Source organism: Gorilla gorilla, chromosome 18 (genome assembly GCF_029281585.2).
Source record: "Gorilla gorilla gorilla isolate KB3781 chromosome 18, NHGRI_mGorGor1-v2.1_pri, whole genome shotgun sequence".
NCBI classification, from domain to species: Eukaryota; Metazoa; Chordata; class Mammalia; order Primates; family Hominidae; genus Gorilla; species Gorilla gorilla.
The window spans coordinates 92,012,996-92,034,061 of record NC_073242.2 but is presented as its reverse complement, the minus strand read 5'-3'; the positions used below and the strand labels follow the sequence as shown (position 1 = coordinate 92,034,061).

Genomic DNA, 21,066 nt, shown 5'->3' with positions numbered 1-21,066 from the left:
CGCTCGATATTCTGACAGGTGCCTCTCTTAAATTAGACTTTTCCTGTGTGTCACATTTTCAGTAGCCACTCAGGAGCAGAGGAAGTGGGATTAGATTGATTTTTGGACTGCTAGCAATATAAATAACAATTAACTCTCATGTCAACTTTTAGCAGGCAAGCACAATTGCAGAATGTCTGCATTTCAAGAAAGAATAAAGACATTTTCCTTTGGGCTGAATGATGTAAGAGAGCATATGCCAGAACCAGAAAGATATTTTTACAACCTCACTGAAATCCTCCAACATGATATAAGACAGACCTCTAATTCTTATTGCAGGTCTATTTATGATGGAGAGTTCCAAATTCCTTAGCATGGCTTAAAAGGCACGGCCTGACCCCAAACTGCTTTTGTAGACTCACCTCCAGATAGGGCTCTATAGAAGAAAAAAGGAGTATCTTCTCACCTATGGCAAGTTTCATGGATCACACTCCTATAACAAAAGACAGATTTATAAGAGAAAAGCATGATAGATTTATTTAAGTGAAGATTTATGTGCCATGAGAGACTTCAGAAATGGAGACCCAAAGACCCAAGGAAAACTGGGTATTTTTGTGGCCAGTCATGTAGAATTGTGACTGAGCAAAATGGGGATATGATTTAATAGTGATAAAATGAGAGGCATTTAGCAAGTCCTGTTTCTTCAGATTCTTCTTAGCCTCAGGCTACAGGAAAGAATCCCTCTGGAATAAGGGTCTTCTGATCTACTTTCAGGGGAAATAAGAGAATTCCTTTATGACTATGCTTCAGGGGAGTAAGGTAGGAGAAGGTAGCAGTGATCTTCCTGCTTTTGAAGTTTTCTCAGTTGTTAAGGTGCCTTATTTGGTGGCATGTTTGGAGCCCTGAAAGCTCCCATGCCCCATATATTCTAGAAAAAAATAAGTGATCATTTTCTGATATTTCTATATCAAACTCGTATCTTGGGAAGGCCAGGTGGAATTTTAAAAGTTAACAACAGCCAGTAACAATTCCAGGAGTTGCTAGTCTTAATAATTACAGAATATTCAAGGCAATGGTGGGCTGCCCTGGTCTTTATTTCATATTGACTATTCTATCGTTAGACTTAGATTCAGCAGCAAGTGAAAAAATGGCTTAAAAAAGATTGACACTTTTTTTCTTCACGTGTTAAAAAAAAAAAGTCTAGATAATAAATTTTAAAAAAGAAAATGAAGAGTCCATAGGACTGATGAGATGGGCCCATGGATATCAAAAGTCTTAGTTTCTTCTCACTCATGGTCATGCTATTGTCAATATATGCTAAATGCCTTCTTGTCTTGTGGATCAATATGGTTGCTTAAGCTCCAACCATGAGAAGTGGAAAGAGAAAAGAAACGCATGTTTATTTTGAAGGCACTTTCCAGAGCTACCTAGATTCCATTGTATCATAACTTACAATGGAATCTTGTTTTACTGAGAAAGTAGCTGAGAATGAATATTTGGGAACAACATGTAGACCCTGTCCCAGCCAGTTGGTGAACTTTTACCAGCTTTTCCTGATCCCTGAAGAAAAAAATTAATCCTGTAACCATGTTCAAATAGAAATATGTTAAAACATTATTTTAACACAATATAGGCTCATTTTAATTAAATCTTAATGACTTATATAAAAAGAACAAGTTGACCCATAAAGAAGATGAATATGTTTTTTGTAAGACATGTTACCTTGCTTCAGGAAATTTCTCTCTCTGTCTCTCTCTCACACACACATACACACACACACACACACACACACACACACACACACACACACACACCTTAAACATAAATATTCTGAAGTTTCCTCCTCTAAAAAAAAGTGAGTAGTAGTTAGTTTCCTGGATTCTTCTTGGTATTTTAGACAGGTTTAAAAGGAGGTAACATCTGAGAAATTCTTTTTCTAAAATGTAGGATGCATTAATAATCTTTCCTAAATGATGATGAAGTGAAGAATGGACACTAGCATACTCCAGGTATCGCAGTTCTCTTAGGATCTAAATGGGAAATGCCATTAAGGGAACTAATTCATTTCTAGAACAAGAAGCCACATAGATTATATGGTTTGAAGTTCCCTTCATTTATGCAGCAAATACATTTTCAGCATCTATTATGGGCTGCACACTAATTTGGGTCCTGAGCTACAGCAGATAATAAAACATATAGAAAGCTTGAACTCATGAAGCTCATGATTGAAAGGTGAACACACATTCCAATAATGATGTAATGATGTGCATAATTATATTTTGAAGGAAAAGTATTATATGAATGTGTATTTCAAGGATAAGTGTTATATGAATGTGTATTTGAAGGAAAATTAGCATAAGCATGTGTAAAAATGGCAGAGGTAAAATTGTAGGGATATGTAGAAAATGACGACTTCCTGAGGCTGTGAGATTTAAGTAGAAATCTGAAGGCTGAGAAGGTGGTAACTATGCAAGAGGGAACATCGGTAGGAGATCAAAGAACAGGAGCAAATTCCAGGCAGAGAAAACAGCATGTGTTAAGACCTTGAAATGAGAAGGGGGGTGAGGAAATTAAGGATATTGGCATATTCACTTTAATGTTCTTAGCCCTAGTTTATTGGTTTACAAAATAGAAATAATAGGAATTATAATTTTCTCATAGAAAATAAAGTATAAGAAATGATTTGTAAACAACGAAATGCTTCAAAAACAATAATTATTTTGTTTACCTAATATAAATGATAAAGCTCTAGGTGGTTCATGCTTACTATATGGCTTGCAAACCTCCTGCTTTGCCCCCTAAAAGCAGGGTTAGTATAATACTTTACTTAGACTATACTTAATGGGTCCATCTCTTTGTGATTATTAGAAAGAAAAAAAAATAAATGTTTAAGTTTGGTAGGTAAAAATAATAGAAAGTACCACTCCAAGAAGTATCCATGGATGCCCCATTATTAGGGTCATCTGAGAACCAGACCCCAAACTTTAAATAATCCTGATTATCTTGTTTATTTGAAAATACTGGTGGAAGGATGGGAGGCTTAGGGATTATATTTCCAAACATTACATCATGATCAAATACCTAGCGCCTGTATTTCCAGTTAGTCTCGTGACTTTGTTTGACGCAAGACAATAAGATATTGCTGTGACCTCTTCACAAGAACCATATTTCATTGAAATCCATCTAGTGTGATAGACTTAACACCACTGTAAGGAATACATTGGCCACTACTGAGTACTAACATTGTTTGTAGGCCATAGAAGGACAATATGGTGTGCCCCTAAGACCTTTGGCTCTCTGACTGCAATTACCTGATTCTAAATTTAATAGCAATCAGACAGACAGAAATTCCCAACGTGCCACAACATTCAATTCAAAATAAAACTCAGGCTTTCTAAACCCTTTTTAAAATGTGGCATGTTATTCAGAATTAACAATTATAATGAGCGCCTACTATGCAGAAAGTGACCTCTTAGCTGCTTTCACACAGTCTGCCTGATTTAAATATTCCTAACAAGCCCTGTGATGGATCAGATCAAGCATTAGTGTCCCTGTTTTGCAGCTAAGAAAGCATATATTGAGAAATATTAAATAACTTGTATAAATCATATCGCTCAAGGAGAAGCAGAGCCAGGATTTTAATTTAAGTTTACCTTGCTCCACATCCAGTGTTTGTTTTCTTATAATAAACTACTCCCTTCTTTGCATGTATCTCCTCATGCCTCCACCCTGCATAAACTCTACACTAAGTTATACAAAGGTTATTGAGAAGATGCAATGGACTTGCCTGTTTTTACTACAATCATCCTCATTAAAGTCATGACCCCTTAGGTCAATGTAGAGAAGAAAAATGGTTTGACTTGCAGAATTACGATTTGTTTTTGACATTCTGATACTGGAAACATATCTCCACACTAAATCTCAGAATGAATGCTTCATAGACTATCTTCAGTCCCCTTGTAATTCAAGCCTCACTGTAACCATAATGACCCTCAAATTGTATTAAGCTATTAGACCCCCCAGGCAGTAGTAGAACCAGAAGATTTTTAAAGTCTCCTTTTGGGAAATTATTATTCAAATATTTACCTTCTCAGGAATTCTCAACATCTAAAGATCTATAACATTACCAATTAAGTTGTTCAAATATCACACAGCGGTAACAATTTCAGTCTTCCAGGAACCCAATTTAATGATCTGTCTTCTCTCTGCAGCACATAATGTTGTATATCAAATGTCTGAAGAAAAAAGATTTATGGGCTGGGCGCAGAGGCTCATGCCTGTTATCGCAGTACTTTGGGACGCTGAGGTGGACAGATCACCTGAGGTGAGGAGTTGGAGACCAGCCTGGCCAACATGTGAAACCTCATCTCTACTAAAAATCCAAAAATTAGCTAAGAATGGTGGCATGTGCCTTCCAGCTACTCGGGAAGCTGAGGTGGGAGAATCACTTGATTCAGTGAGGCAGAGGTTACAGTGAGCCGAGATGGCGCCACTGCACTCCAGCCTGGGTGACAGAGCAAGACTCTATCTCAATAAATAAATAAATAAATAAATAAATAAATAAATAAATAAATAAATAATAAAGATTTACGGATCAGATAGAGCAGGTCCTTGTTATTAATTCAGACTATGTATTTTAAAAAGTGGACAGAAGAGATGTAAGAGATGTAATCTTAAGAAATCTCACAATCTATAGTTCACATAATGTAAGCTGTATCCTAACAAACATAGCTAAAAATTTCTCTTTCCAACAAATATGCCACTGCCCTGTGGAAAGAGTGGTAACATAATATACCATTCTGATGTCTGTTTGCTTGGAAAATTTTTGTTTAATTTTTTTTGTTTGATCAATTATTTTTATTGTTTTACATTATTCTTCTAAATAGATAATTTATGGACATAGTGATTTTCTTCTTCAAGTTCACATAATACAAATTTACATACCATGCAATAATATTCTATCTGTATTTCTCAACAAGGAACAAATACAAGTATGGACAGGATCACGACACTCATTCCACGATATTTAACATCCCTGAATTTCTCCTCTAAATGTCAATGACATCCCCCACACCAGTCATTGTCACAACCCAATCTCTTTGCACATACAGTTTTTTAAACATTCCCTGACTAAGGGATACTGCTCCCAGTTGAGAGCCACTGAACCAGATGTTGAATAAAACCCCACAACATTTTAAGCAAAGGAACACAAAGATAGTATTTATGGTAAGCAGGGACTGGATAAAGCTCAGATTTTTTTTCTCGTGAGAAGCCAAACTCATTGCACATACACATATATACTCCTGTTGAGTTAGTATAGCAAAAGAGAACGAACAAATGTAAAAGTGTGCTACCTTTCTTTAGTTATTTAGTGTTCTAGGCTTCCTATGATTGGCCCAATCCTTTTAAGCATATGAGCAAAAGACTTTATGACATAAAAGTCTTCTAACAAGTTGGACAGGCAAGTTTTAATTATTCTTTGAATTGGAGATTTCATATATCTTTTAAATTCTCTCTGTGAATAAAGAGAAGTCAGAGAAGTTAAGGCAAAAGTTAACATGTAACATAATGAGGAAGACTATAGTAAGGAGCTTATACTAATGCACTAACATTGAACGAGACTGTGAACCTAAGAAATGAGTTGCACAGCCATGAGGAGTGTCAAGGACATAAAATTGGGAAAAGGAAAGTTCCCAAACTGGCATAGCCAAAAAAGAGAATCCAATAGTTAACATAAACTAATTTTCAGAGGTAGGTAGGGTTAGGATAGGGCTACCAGGACAAAGATGATTGGAATATTGGCAGCAAAAATAAAAAAGAGATATGCACCACTGAAAAGTTACTACTGGAAAGACTAGTGCAGTAATTAGAAGCTTGGACTATGGGAAAATAAACCAAAGATGCTTTCAGGTTAAAACTAGAAGGAAAAAAAATCAAGAGGGCTGGAGGTTCTAAGCAAATGCACAAGCCAATACTGGATTTGAAAATCAGAGCCAGGGTCTTTAACTTGTACATGTGTGCTCTACAGACCAACAGCATCCATATCTCTAGGGGTTTGTTTGAAGTACAGGTCCCAGTCTACAACTGCTAAATTCACACTTTAACAAGATCCTGGGGGGTAATTTACCTACACATTAATGTTTAAGAAACACAGAACTAAACAGTCTCTAATAACATTGGACAATCATATTATTCCATTGAGCATTTCCTCCCTCACTTAATCAGAACCACCTAGTTATCCAAGCAAAAACCATGGAATCACTACCAGCTCTCTCTTTCCACCTTTTATAACTATGCAGTCAATAAATTCTATCCAATATGAAATAGCATTGTATGACCTTTCTCTATCACTTCAGTCGTGGTTCTCTGTCATTACCTTGATTGACTTCCTTACTGTTTCGTGACTGAACTCTTGCAATAGCATCCCAACTAGTCTCCCTGCCTCTCATGTCTCCTCTAATTGCTCTAAAACACAGATCACATCATGCCTCCATCTGCATAAAAACTGATACCGTCTCTATTAAATAAAGAACAGGTTGAAAACATCCTTATTTCAGTATTGCAATACACATGAACCTTTTAAATCATGCCTCATCTCTAAATACTCCTCTCTGTACTACCCTTGCTGCAATGTCTTTCTCTTTCACAAGGAAGGGTCTTTGCACATGCTATTTTTCTCATATGCTTGATACTCTGCCTTAACTTGGGTTGCCCTAAAGCAAATACCCCCAGATATGTTGATAGACTCTTAGGTAAAGATAAATTTATTCTGGAGGTGATCTCAGTAAACAGGAATAAAGGAGATGGCAAAGTAAAACAGAAAATGGGAGGCAGAGGTGAGGGGAACAAACAAAAACACACTCAAAAACAATGGATGGTGTACTTATGAGCTGGTTAGCTCTGGTTACCTCATTAGAAGACAGACATATAGACATTTGTACCTTGATTCACATTCCCCATTTTTGGAGAGCTGTAATGGAAAGCATTCGTCTTCCTTACTGTTGGCTTGCTCCTAGGCATGGCTGAACAGCCTTCTACAGCTGTAAGAAGAAAAAACAGAGAGATGAGACCCTGTGGTGAATGCATCGTATGGACAATGGGCAACAGTACATGGATTGTACACCTCGGCTGTGATGAAACCAGGTGGTCCAACACATTGCTGTGCAGGGCATCACAAAGGTATGCTGCATACTCTTAAAACACTGACAAATTCTTTTATCCTGTTCCCTCAGTATCCATGCTTAAAATTGTACTGCTATACTCATGATACTGTGGTATAATTACTGTGTTGATCTCCTTTCCCCAATGCAATGCTATAGAGATGAAAACGATACACAAAGTATCACATTATTTTGATTTTTAGTTTCTAACCAGATTGTAGCCTGGAAGAAAGACACACGCTATTTGCGTTTCACAAAAGGAAGCTGTTACGGATTAAGTTTTGTACCCCTAAAATATATGTTGAAGTCCTAACCCCCAGTGCCTCAAAATGATTTTATTTGGAAAAAGAGTCCTTGCAGAATTAATTAGTTAAGTTCAAGTGAGGTCATACTGTAGTAGGATGGACCTTTAATCCAAAACAACTGCCATCTTTAAAAGATGTGGGAAAGAGAGATCCAAAAGGAAAATGGCCATGTAAAGACAGAGGCAGAGATCAGGTTTCTGCCACCAGAAGCCAAGTAACGTCTGGAGCTACCAGAAGCTGGAAAAGGCGAGAATACCTTCTCCCCAAAAAGCTCCTAAGGGAACACGGCTGTGCCAACATTTTGATCTTGGACTTTTCATCTCTAGATCTGTGAGAAAATAAACCTCTGTCATCTTAAGCTATCCAGTTTGTGGTACATTTTCATGCAGCCCTAGGAAACTAATACAAAAATTACATGTTATAAAGTGTTCTTTAAAATCAGTAATGTTTATTAAATCATAAATACGCTATGGAATAGAAAAGGGCTAGGTCGAATTTCAGAACATCTGGTCCTGTGTTCAGCCTTTTCATTTTACACATGAGGAGTTTGCAACTAAGAGAAATTAAGCAATTTATCTAAAAATGCACAACTAGTCAGTTGGAAAGCCCAAACTAAAACTGAGACTTTTGATGCTCAGTCCAAGGTAGCTTCTACTCCACCATAGGACTCATCTGCCTGCCATCCCTATCCAACTTCAGTCATATAGTCTCATCCTTTTCTGACAGGCTCATGTAGGTTGACCTAAACACTCACCATTTCTGATTGTCACAGAATAGAATACCCCTTTTTTTCCTAGCAAACTGCTAGAACACAGGATCTAAGCATATTTAATGCAGTGGTTACCATGGCACCGATGTAATTTAATTACCACTCTTTTGTGAATATTTTAAAATAAAGTTGTTAAAAGATCAAACAGCACATTCAACATTGTATGGCTATAGAAATTATAAGTAGCTTTTTAACTGAAAATGTTCTGTTCCTGTAGGGAGTTGATTATTTTTTATGAGTTAAAATTTAATTATAGTATTGGATATATGTGTGTTTCTTTAATATATTACTATGCTTCAAAAGTTAAATATGACAGAAACATTTTACCTTTTAATTTACAACTCTGACCAGTCACTTTGCAAACCTCAGCTACAATTTTATCATTGTATTTTATATCTTTCTGATTAGAGAAAGCCCCATGTGCATACAATATTCAAGAATGTCTCAGACAAAATAAAGAATTCCAAGGAGTTTTACCATTTGGCATTGGAGATTTATGAATGGATGACAGCATGCCCATCGAACCGTTTATTTATATATAAGCACTGATGTACCTATAAAGCACCAAATTCAATGCCAGGAAGTTGAGAAACAAATAGAAATAAGTAACTTTTAAAGTCTCACTACTCAAAGTGTGGTCCAAGGACCTACAGCATCAAATATCAGCATTACCTGGGAGCTTGCTAGAAATGCAGAATCACAGACCCCATCCAAGACCTATTGAATCAGAATACATATTTTCACAAGATCTTACTGGTGATCCCCTATACATACTCAAGTTTGAGAAGTCTCGTTCTAAACAACTCATAGTTTAAGAATGAACAAAACTTGTACATAATTGCAAATGAGTGTTGCATGTGCTGTAATGAGCTATGCAACGGGTAGTGTGATTGAAATTACAGACGTGGAAAGTGCTTAGAGTGCAGAAGAAAATGGATATGACAGGGGCAATATGCAATCTAATAAGTAGTGTTTGCTTGGGATCTTGAATGATGAATGGTAGTTTGCCAAGAAGACGAAGGTAGGGGACATCACTGAAATTAAACAGGATAAATAGCAATTACAAAGGTAGAGAAGGATAAAGTAAAGACTATTCTAGGAAATGGAATTGGTTCAGATTGATCAGAGTATAGAGGTTAATAGGATCCTGGCAGAAGATTGAGTTCTTAGACAGGAGCTAAGTCATATAGTAATAAAGCGTTTAGATACTTGGTTAATATCAAACTAGTAATTATTTTAACTTAGAATATTATAAATTATGTGGACCAAATTTATCAAGAAGGTTGGCAATCATAAGACCTAGAGGAAATTTTCTTTGGCTTAAATACTTGTCATTTTGTATCATGTTTAATTTTGTCTAAATTGCCTTTAATAGTAAGTATCTGTTAATGTTTTGCACATCTGGACTGTAAGCTCCCTGAACTAAAGGAACTTCTGCCTTCATTGCTTTATCCTTCATACTTAACTCAGTAACTGACACATCATAAGTGCTCAACAAATATTTGATATAAGTATCAAAAATTTCTTCACCTAAGGGTTGACTACTAATTGGTAAAATTTGAATTATATATATGCCACATAAATTTGACATAGATAAATACGTTTTAATAAATGCAAAGTATCAGAGAAATTAAAGATATATTTATTAACAATAGTTCAGTTTCACTAGAATTTGGTTCCAGGAGATGCATAAAAGGACTTTGGTAGCCAGACTATGTCCTATGTCGACACAAAAGACTGTGCAGCCTTAGTCCACAAAGTGCTTATAATAGTGGGAAGTTCACAATCCCATTGTCCTTCCTTATTTCCATTATTTATACAGAGAACTGTGAGCTGCCTTTAAGTATCTTCAGATGGATACAACCTGTCATGTCCTCCCTTGTGTGATGGAGATGAAAGTATATACTGTACTTTGCAAATCTAGAGTGAAAAACAAAAGCTTGGAGAATTTCTGAATTCTATGGCATTCACAGGTGATAGATATGCACATTCTAAAGAGAAAGCCTCTCCATGAGGTGGATTGCCTTCTCGCCACTGTCAGCCTAATTAAAAACAGCTACAATCCAAATTGGTCAAGACTGTCACGTAAGAGTAATGATGTTCTGGAAGTTTGAGTCTAATTCACGGCAGTACATTGAGCCCAAGGCTCCAGTTGCTTTCCAGTATTCTGGAAAGAAAAACGTTGGCACATGTTCTTCCAAGCAATTTGATCTCCTTTTTCTAAGTTGAATCAAAAGGCCTTTACATCCAGATATGTCTGAGCTATATATATGGGCACTCTTAACTAACCCGTTCCTTCTCTATCAAAATTTAAACACACAGCCATTTCCCAGGGCACGTTCTGGACCCAGGTGACCAAGGATCCCCCTTAAAAAATTCTAGAATCACAGTGTTCCCGGTTTCTCCCTGGTGAACAAGAACCCAGAATCATTTTAACCTGTTTTCATTTGGATTGCTTCAGAACAAGACTCTACAAAACCAATAACCTGATTGTAAGTAATATATTTGGAAGTGATTTTATGGAATGCTGGTAAGTGCATAACAAAATGAGACAGAAAATGGGGGAGTCCGAAGACTGGTGTGTGATGAAGCAAGTTATCACTCAAGGTAACTAGAGCTGAATTCTACTGGGGAACTCTGATACAGAGTATAGATACTGGCCTCACACTTATTGCACTTGAGGGGTGAAGGAGCTGAGAAATTTATACAATTCTTGTCAGTCATTACTTAATAGCTGCTCCTGGGTGGGGACAGTGCTACAGCACTTCCATTCTACCATGCAGATAGGAGAGCATGCTCCCATAGCCAAAAGAAACCAGCCAGTAGGAAGTTGCAGATCTTAGTAGCTCTAAGTTGGTGGCATGAAATGAGAATGTGACAATGCTATATGGTCAGTTGCAAACTGCCTGATACAATCCCCAAATAACTCTTTCCTAAAACCTGAGCTTGTTTTCTCAATTTATTTATTTTTAAAAATTTTGTAGATGGGGTCTTGCTCTTGCTCATTATCTCCAGGCTGTAATGCAGTGGAACAATCATGACTTACTGCAGCCTCAACTTCCTGGACTCAAGCAATCCTCCCACCTCAGCCTCCTGGGTAGCTGGGACTACAGACGGACAACACAATGCCTGTCTATTGTTTTCAAAAAATTATTGGTAGAGATGGGGTTGGTCTCACTTTGTTGCCCACAATGGTCTTAAACTCCTGGGTGCAAGTTACTCTCCTGCTTCAGTCTCTCAAAGGGCTGGGATTAGGGGCATGACCCTCTGAGACTGGACCTCATTTTTGACATAAAATAAGCTATTATTCAATAATAGTATTCTTTCCAGAAAGAAAGATATTTTCTTCAATGAATGTGTGTGTGTGTGTGTGTGTGTGTGTGTGTATATATATATATATATATAAACTTCACCTTTTGAGTGAAGTTTTAACTTTTGAGAGAGAGATATATATATACACACATACATACATATATATATTTATATATATACACATACATACATACATATATATATATATATATATATATATCTCCAGGAAAAAATTCAGCTTACTGACTTAATAATTACACCACTAAAATAAAAGGCCATTCACCTATTTCTACAAATACAAGAAAAGTTATTTTTAAAAGATCACCTCTGTCTCTGCCTTTGACTTGATTCTGGCTGCAATCTCTCACTAAAAATAGTAAACAAAATGAAATTAATTCCTGGTGGAATTCTCATATGTTAGGATCTCTGCTTCAGATATTTTAGTAATTATTTGATTTTAGTTGTGAAAGCATCAACAATAAGGAATGCCAATTATTTACTGTTCTTCATCTAGGTTCTAACCAATGAAAAGCGGATGGCAGATGCCATATGGAGATTTATAAGTATTTAAGATTTATAATTACCCATGTATAAGTATTAATCATTACTGGAAAATCTATAATGAAGAATATGGTTTGTGCATGACGTAAACAAGGTACACCCTACTTCCTCTTCTGTTTCTTCTTCACTCAATTTCTTCATCCCCAAGGGAAGAAAATCACACCTACTGACAAGTTCCACATAATTTGCAGCTAACGTTAGGTAGGAAATCTAGCCAAGATAAAGAGCAGAAACCATGAGACCTAGCTTGCCTGCATATAGCACAGGAACTGGAAGCCTAAGAGAAGCCATTACATCTGTGCTCAAATAGTCTAAAAGAAGAAGCAGAGTTAGGAGTGCCTCATTTGAGTAGGAATCTGAAACCGATTTCCAAGCTGGCACAGAAAATATGATTTGCAAATGTTTGGCTGTCACCTATTTGTCCATGTATTTTGCCTTAGAGGGAAACAATTTAGAAAAAAGAAATAGGCTAGCACTTCATGGAAGTGTAGGAGAAAAAAAAATTTTCTTCTTTAAGAGTGCCCCTTGGCCGGGTGCGGTGGCTCACGCCTGTAATCAAGCACTTTGGGAGGCCGAGGCTGGTGAATCATGAGGTCAGGAGATTGAGACCATCCTGGCCAACATGGTGAAACCCTGTCTCTACTAAAAGTACAAAATTTTAGATGGGCGTGGTGGCACGTGCCTGTAGTCCCAGCTACTCAGGAGGCTGAGGCAGAAGAATCGCTTGAACCCGGGAGGCAGAGGTTGCAGTGAGCCCAGATGGCGCCACTGCACTCCAGCCTGGGCGATAGAGCTAGATTCTGCCAAAAAAAAAAAAAAAAAAAAAAAAAAAAATAGAATGAAAAAGTGCCCCTTTATATACAGTAGTAAACACGAAAGGAAAAGAAAAAAGTGATTTTATAGATATACTGTACAGACTGTTCATCTCTCTAGTGGAAAGAAGGTTAAGTGGACTGCCTTTAAAGTCTTCATATTCAATTTTCGTGAACTATGACGGGTATCAGAGTTGCTGTCTGAATATGTGGACTTATCCTATCTTCACTATATATTGGCCTTGTAACTTTGAGCAAATCCTTAATCTCTCTGACCTTAGTTTGCTATTCAATCAAACAGATCCTTAAACCATTGCTATAGGGTTAATGACATTAAAACTGGGTTTCACTGAGCCCAAGGGTTTACTGAAAGCATGGCAAAATGCACTGAAGCAGTGAGTGCAAGACCAAATGATTGGGGTCCCAAGACTCCTGGTCTTTTTCCATGCAGAGTAGCTCCATTTGACATAGTTTTAGCTTTAGGATCACAGACAAGATTTAAAAGTAACAGAATTTTATCACAAAATACTTTTCTCCTGAAGAATATTCGAAAAGCAATGAATTAGTGCATAAGAAAACTGCTCTATAAACTCTGTGTCATTATACAAGTGCTAATTTTATTTCTCAGCATTTGAAGATAGGGTGTCATGCATATAAAACAACCCATTGTTGAAAATTAATGACAATTTTTAAATGCAGTAACACTATAAAGTTATTTGAAATTTCTACCTTCTAGTATTTCCCATTCAATCATAAATACTTCCTTTAAAATGACTCTCTAATGTTCATGTACAACTTCCAGGGTTTAAAATGTTAATACAGTAAAGGTAAAATGGAAACAGAGGGCTTTCAATATTTGTTTGTTTGTTTTTAATCAAAGGAAGTTATTTTAGTCTTTGATAGTGTATTTTCAATTTATTTAGAGAATACTGGCACACCACATGCGAAAGTTGGTGGGATATTTAGAAATTATCTGGTCTTTTCTTTCAATTTTTTATGATAAAAATGAATACTCAGTTTAGGAAGGTTAATTTACTTATTGTCTCACTTATTCAGGAAAGGTTTGTTTAGCCCTTATAATGTTTTACCCATACTATTGTGTACACAGAAACAAGATGATTACCAAAGAGTCTCATCTTGACAGTTAATAGTCTAGAGAGGAAATGCATACAGAAAACGATTGTATTACAAGACTCTGGAAGAGTTATAAAACATGTGTGGGTTTCTCAGCTGTCACAAGGAAAGAACAAAAATAAATGTGGAGAAGTCCTAGATAAAATTGTAAATTGCCTGAATAGCCAGTGATACATGAGCAAGTAATAAGACAGGATACAATGAGGCCTCCTAACACTATCTGTGAGAAATGACAGCTGAGGAAACTTTTGAGGGTCTCATATTTAGTCTCCGGGATATCTCTTTCCTAGTTCAGATATATGAAACACTTTTTTTTCTTTTAAGAAAAATCCTTTTAAGATTCCAGCTCACATTTTTCTTCCGTAGAGCTACCCTCAGTACCTACTCTGCCTTCTATCGAGTGAGAAACAGTTTGCAAAGGAACCTCTTGACTTCCTTTTTCTCCAGAGGAAATCCACACACCTCTTAAAGATTTATTTTGTTATTTTTATTATTTTCCTTTTTCAGAATATACAGACTCTAAAGCTTAGTCTTTATACTATGTACCTGGATTAGCTTTCTTAGATTATTCCACAAAGCCTGGCATATTCCAAATTCTTAAATCACAAACAGTTCCCTCTTATCCATAGGGATATGTTCTAAGTCCCCCAGTGAATGTCTGGAACTGTGGAATGTACCAAACCCTCTATACACTACATTTTCTCCTATACATATATGCTATGATAAAGTTTAATTGGGCACAGCAAGATATTAGCAACAATAACTAGTAACAAAATAGAATAACAATATACTATAAAAATCATATACATGTGACTCTCTCTCTCAGAATATCCTATTGTAGCATACTTATCTATTTTCAGACTGCAGGGGATCTTCAGTAACTAAAACTGCAGATGAGGGCTATTAGATCTAAGACAAAGCCCACATCTCCTCTCGCTTTTCAAAATTCTGTAGGTCTTACCGTATTCTTTCACTTACATATTCTTAGTAGCATTTTCAGGTAGAAACAGCTGAGTATTTGAAGCTCATAAATCTTCAGGTGGGATATGTAGTTGGATCCAATGGGATCTTCAGAGTGGGGCTACCAGGCTAATCCTTAATGATTTATATTTGACGGGATCTCAAATTATGTGATTTTCATCTAAGTGTCATCTTATGACTCATACAGCAAATCTGTCCCTAAAAATCATTCCAGTTCTGAGAGGTTCTGTAAGTATCTAGAGGATCATGCAATAGCAAAAACATGTTTGTAGCTTATCAAGGCTGTTTGGGGTGCAAGAAATAGAAACCCATTCAAACTCGCTTAAGCACAAACCACTTCAGATCTGTATTCATTACTATATGTAAACAGATTATATCTCTTTTTCCAAAATCCCATCTTAAGATGTCCCTTTCACCTCAAAAGTATCATCATTTGAATAATATATTATAGGTCACCTCATCAATCAAGGTGAGATATGAAATTGATTGTAAGAATATGTGGGAATTAAATAAGACCATAAGACATTAAGGTCTCTCTTCTCTTATTCTGTTCTTCCCTTTCATCTTCTCTACATATGGACAGAGAGCTTGTAAAAGGTAAGGTGAAGAGTCAAGGAACTTGATGATTATTCATTGCGCAAAAGCTTCTGGAGCTCTTATCAAACCAAATATTTTGCAAGACACAGAGTAAACAATATAAAGTCACACATGGTATTTGTCTGGATGATACTCAGTCCAGTGAAAGAGTCAGATAAATAGAGAATTAACTCTAACACAGAATACCAAGCCCCTCAATAGATGTAAGTACATTGTGACAAGAAACAGAGATAAGAGGAATATCGAAATCAAACTGAAGGAGATAGGAGATCTGAAATTTTATTGAGCAGCTATTAATTATAATTTTATTTTTGAGCATGCTAGGGGCACTCTAAACAGAAATATATCAGTGGTTTGGTATAAAGCATATTTGAGAGATTTTAGTACACTACAATGCAGCTTTTGGTTTTATTTTAACTCAAAGATATATAGTGGTAATTGGGTTTCCAGTCATTGGGATGGTAAAAAAAATAGAAACTTCACTTCTTTGGAAGATATAGTTGGATGATTCATGTGTGTATGCATGCGTGCAAACAAGTTTACAATGAGATACTATTCATCCTCTATATCATGACAAAAATTAAAAAGACTGTCCATACCAATTGTTAGTGAGGATATGGAAAATCATTCTCATGCACTAGTGAATGAGAACTGAAAGTAAAAGCAAAAGTACAACGATTTTCAGAAACTGGCTATATACATGTATGGTATATTTATGTACAGATATCTATATAGTATATATAGATATATTTATATACAGATATCTATATAGTATAGATATATTTATATACAGATATCTATATAGTATAGATATATTTATATACAGATATCTATATAGTATATATATATTTATATACAGATATCTATATAGTATATATATATTTATATACAGATATCTATATAGTATAGATATATTTATATACAGATATCTATATAGTATATATATATTTATATACAGATCTCTATATAGTATATATAGATATATTTATACATATAAAACCACTGAAAATATGTTTACATGCATATATACATATACGTGTAAAAAAGTCATTTCATGCCTGAGTATATACCCAAAAGAAACTAATACTTATGAGCACATTTTGTAATTGTACAAAGTTATTTTTAGCAGTTATATATAATAACTGAAAATTGGAAAAAAATGAATATATAAATCAATTGTTGTATATTTATAAAATAGAATCCACATAGTGATCTACATAGTGATGAAAGGGATGTACTACTGCTGCACGTGACATCATGGAGGACATAATCTCAGACATAATCTTGAAGGAAAGAAAAGCTAGACACACAATTTTATTTATATGAATCCAGTCTAATATATGCATAAAATTATTCCACAGTGAATGTGGTCAGAAGTGATAACATCTTGGGAGCTGATTCACTGAGTGCAGTAAAGAAACAGCTTATCAGAATGACAGAAATAGTATGTATTTTGTTCTAGGTAGTGGTCACATGAGTGTAAACACATGTAAATATTCAGTAAGCTGTACTGAAGGTTTATGCAATATTCTATATGCAATACCTCAATTTTTTAAAAAGTCCACCATGTTTTTAGGGAGATTGATTAGTTCATTCATCCAAGCATTTGAGCATTCAAAAATACCAAAAGCAATGCTAATAACTAGACATATGTGGAGAAAAGATATAGAGGGCTTCATAGAAAAATTAATGGGGGTTGGAAAATATTAAAATCAACAAAAATTCAATTCTCAAATACTATGTTTCAACACATGATGCTGAAATGGTTTGCTTGTGTCCCCAGCCAAGTCTCACCTGAATTGTAGTTCCCATAATCCCTATGTGTCATGGAGGGACCTGGTGGGAGGTAATTAAATCATGGGGGCAATTACACTCATGATGTTCTTATGATAGTGAGTTCTCATTAAATTTGATGGTTTTATAAGGGCTTCTCCCCCTTTTGCTGAGCACTTCTCCTTGCTGCCTCCATTCTCCTTGCTTCCCCTTCTGCCATGATTGTTAAGTTTTCTGAGGCCTCTCCAGCCATGCTAAACTATGAATCAATTAAACCTCTTTATAAAATATCCAGTCTCAGGTATGTCTTTATTTTCAGCATGAGAACGGACTAACACAGTAAATTGGTACCACAGAGAGAGGGGTGCTTCTGTAAAGATACCTGAAAACGTGAAAGCCACTTTGAAACTGGGTAACAGGTAGAGGTCGAAACAGTTTAGAGGGCTCATAACAAGACAGGAAAATGTGGGAAAGTTTGGAACTTTCTAGAGACTTGTTGAATGGCTTTGAACAAAATGCTGATGGTGATATGGACAATGAAGGCCAGGCTAAGGTGGTCTCAGATGAAAATGAGAAACTTCTTGGGAACAGGAGCAAAGATCACTCTTGTTATGCTTTAGCAAAGAGACTGGCAGCATTTTGCCCATGCCCTAGAGATCTGTGGAATTTTGACCTTGAGAGAGATGGCTTGGAATTAGAACTTATGTTTATAAAGGAAGCAGAGCATAAAAGTTTGGAAAATTTGCAGCCTGACATGTGATACAAAAGAAAAACCCATATTCTGAGGAGAAATTCAAGCACGCTGCAGAAATTTGCATGAGTAATGAGAAGCCAAATGTTAATTGCCAAGACAATGGGCAAAATGTCTCCAGGGCATGTCAGAGATTTTCACAGCAGCCTCTCCCATCACAGGACCAGAGGCATAGGAGGAAAAACGGTTTTGTGGGCTGGACCCATGGCATTGCTGTTTTGTGCAGTCTTGGGACTTGGTGCCCTGTGTCCCAGCTGTGGCTAAAAGGGGCCATTGCATCAGAAGATGCAAGCCCCAAGCCTTGGTGGCTTTCATGTCATATTGAGCTTGTTGGTGCACAGAAGTCAAGAATTGAGGTTGAAGAATCTCCAGATCCCAAAATGGTAGATTCACTGACAGCGTGCATCATGTGCCTGGAAAAGCTGCAGACACTCAATGCTAGTCATGAAGGCAGCCTGAAGGGGGGCTGTACCCTGCAAAGACACAGGGGTGGAGCTTGCATCAGCAAGACTTGGATCTGAGACATGGAGTCAAAGAACATTATTTTGGAACTTTAAGGTTTAATGACTGCCCTGTTGGATTTCAGACGTGCATGGGTCATGTAGCCCCTTTGTTTTAGCCAATTTCTTTCATTTTAAATGGGTTTATGTATCCAATGCTTGCACCTCCATTGTATCTAGGAAGTAATTAACTTGCTTTTGATTTTACAGGCTCACAGGTGGAAGGGACTTGCCTTGACTTTGGGAGACTGTTGGAAGGGCATGATTGTGTTTTGAAATTGAGGACATGAGATTTGGGAGGAGCCAGAGCTGAATTGATATGGTTTGGCTGTGTCCCCACCCAAATCTCATCTTGAATTGATAATCCCCACAAGTTTTGGGAGGGACCCAGTGGAAGGTAATTGAATCATGGGGGCAGTTACCCTCATGCTGTTCTCATGATAGTGAGTGAGTTCTCATGAGATCTGATGGATAAAACCCTTATAAAAAGGGGGCTTTTCCCCCTTTTTCTTGGCACTTCTCCTTGCTTCTGCCATGTGAAGAAGGATGTGTTTACTTCCCCTTCTGCCATGATTGTAAGTTTCCTGAGGCCTCCCCGCCTATGCTAAACTGTGAGTCAATTAAACCTCTTTCCTTTGTAAATTGGCCAGTGTTGGGTATGTCTTTATTAGCAGCATGAGAACAGACTAATACAGATGCTGAACTTAATTCCAGTTTTCATTCAAAATACAAAAATGCATTGATTGAGTGTCTCATGAGTTCTAGGCACCATATTGAGAAATGAGAATTCACAGGTGCAAAAGAATGACCTACTCTCTTACTTTAGGGAACTCCCTTTCACTTGTACCCCATGGTGCTGTCAAAATGTCCACATTTTATCCCAATTTAATTAAGCACCAATGGCTCCAGCCTTATCTGCCATGTTTAAATAGCTATAAAGGTAAAAATATATTCCAAGCTCACTATTTACTGTCAATTATTGTATTATGTTATTAATATATCTTCTCTTTTATCTGAGCATATATGCCGGCACTACTGAATGTTTAGAGCAGAAATACATGTTTAAGGCAAAAAAATAAAAAATAAAAAAACCCAGGCACCATTGAGTATTTAGAGCAGAAATACATATTTAAGGCCAAAAAAAAAATAAGTCTATAAAACTAAAACTGGCTTGATGAACAGATCCAGAAAAACTCTACTGACATTACTGACATTAATAACTATGTCTTTTTTCAGATTTGAAAAAATTATTTAAAATGTTTATGATAATATCTAAATTAATGAACCCAAATTCATAACTGAAATCTGAAAATAATTTAGCAAAAATTTGATAGCTCTATATTATTCTCTGAAGTATGCATTTCAATTGTGCATTTGGAATGATTTCTCTCTCCCTAAGGAAAAAGCTTTTTAAACAGTTATAACATGTCTCTAAAAGATCTAGGTAATAAGAAAGAAATACTTTCTATAAATTTCTTTCCATACTGTACTGCATGCCACAGACACGTAGAAGACTCCTAAGCTGTCAAGAACTGCTAAATGATAAAAGGGAAAATGATGAAAAGAAATGGAACCTTGGAGCTGACCTCCTAAAAGCCAAAATTTCTCCTGGGATTTCTGGATACAAAAGAGAGGCTTTAGTACTTCCCAAAGAACACCGGATCACATTAACTTATTCAAATATGAGGTCAGATCTCAATGTTTAGGTTTAAAGCTGTCCCATTTGTGCCTTGATAAAGGAAAAAAATGGACAAATCACACCTTTGAATAAATTCATTTTAATCCCTTTCTTCCTTTTGATGTAATAAAAATAGTCTTGTCATGTATCTACGATTGCATTTAATGGTTGTCATTTACAGAAATGGAAGAATGATATCTGAGTATAATGCCTTCAAATATGGCTAATAACATTTTTACATAAGGAGAAAAATACTTTTATTTTACATGAATAAGACCATTGCTTCATGATGATGATTACTGAAGATTCAGCAGCTTCTCTTATTATAGGATAATGATAAGAACAGCTCCATCTCTTCTCTGTCATTTATGTTAAAAAATGGTAATTCAGGCAAATCTATATTCTTAATGTTTGCTGTAACCCCATTAGTTTTCAGAAAAATTATTGTCAAAAGTCTTGCCTAATTACTGCCACTTTACCTGATTTTAATCTCATATTTTAAACAATAAAGATGTCTCGATCTGTTACATTTTAAGATGACCTAGTAAATGCTGTTTTATTTTTCTTCCATTAAGCATTTCTTAAGCACATAGCTTGTCATTTCTCTACTAATTTGCTGTAACACTCGTTGATAAGTGGACATTAATTAATGTTAAATTACAATGAAATTTTTATGGAATTACAGGTGACATCCACATCAGCACTAAATGAGTTCATCATGATTAAACTTATTACCATTTCTAATTAACCTTGA

At 36.0% G+C, this 21,066-nt stretch overlaps 1 long non-coding RNA gene across 2 annotated transcripts in view; it reads right to left on the bottom strand.

Annotated features, from left to right (window-relative positions):
* Positions 1 to 401: 401 nt before the first annotated feature.
* LOC129527371 (uncharacterized) overlaps positions 402 to 21,066 on the bottom strand; it is a 203,001-nt gene continuing 182,336 nt past the window's right edge. Inside the window, exons 4-5 of one of the 2 annotated variants that reach the window (XR_010131582.1) lie at positions 6,921 to 7,019; positions 402 to 472 (exon numbers count right to left, since the gene is read on the bottom strand). This is a non-coding gene — a long non-coding RNA (uncharacterized lncRNA). Of the gene's footprint in view, positions 473 to 4,824; positions 7,020 to 21,066 lie in introns of those variants that run through there. The other variant, XR_008672310.1, reaches the window with a different exon arrangement.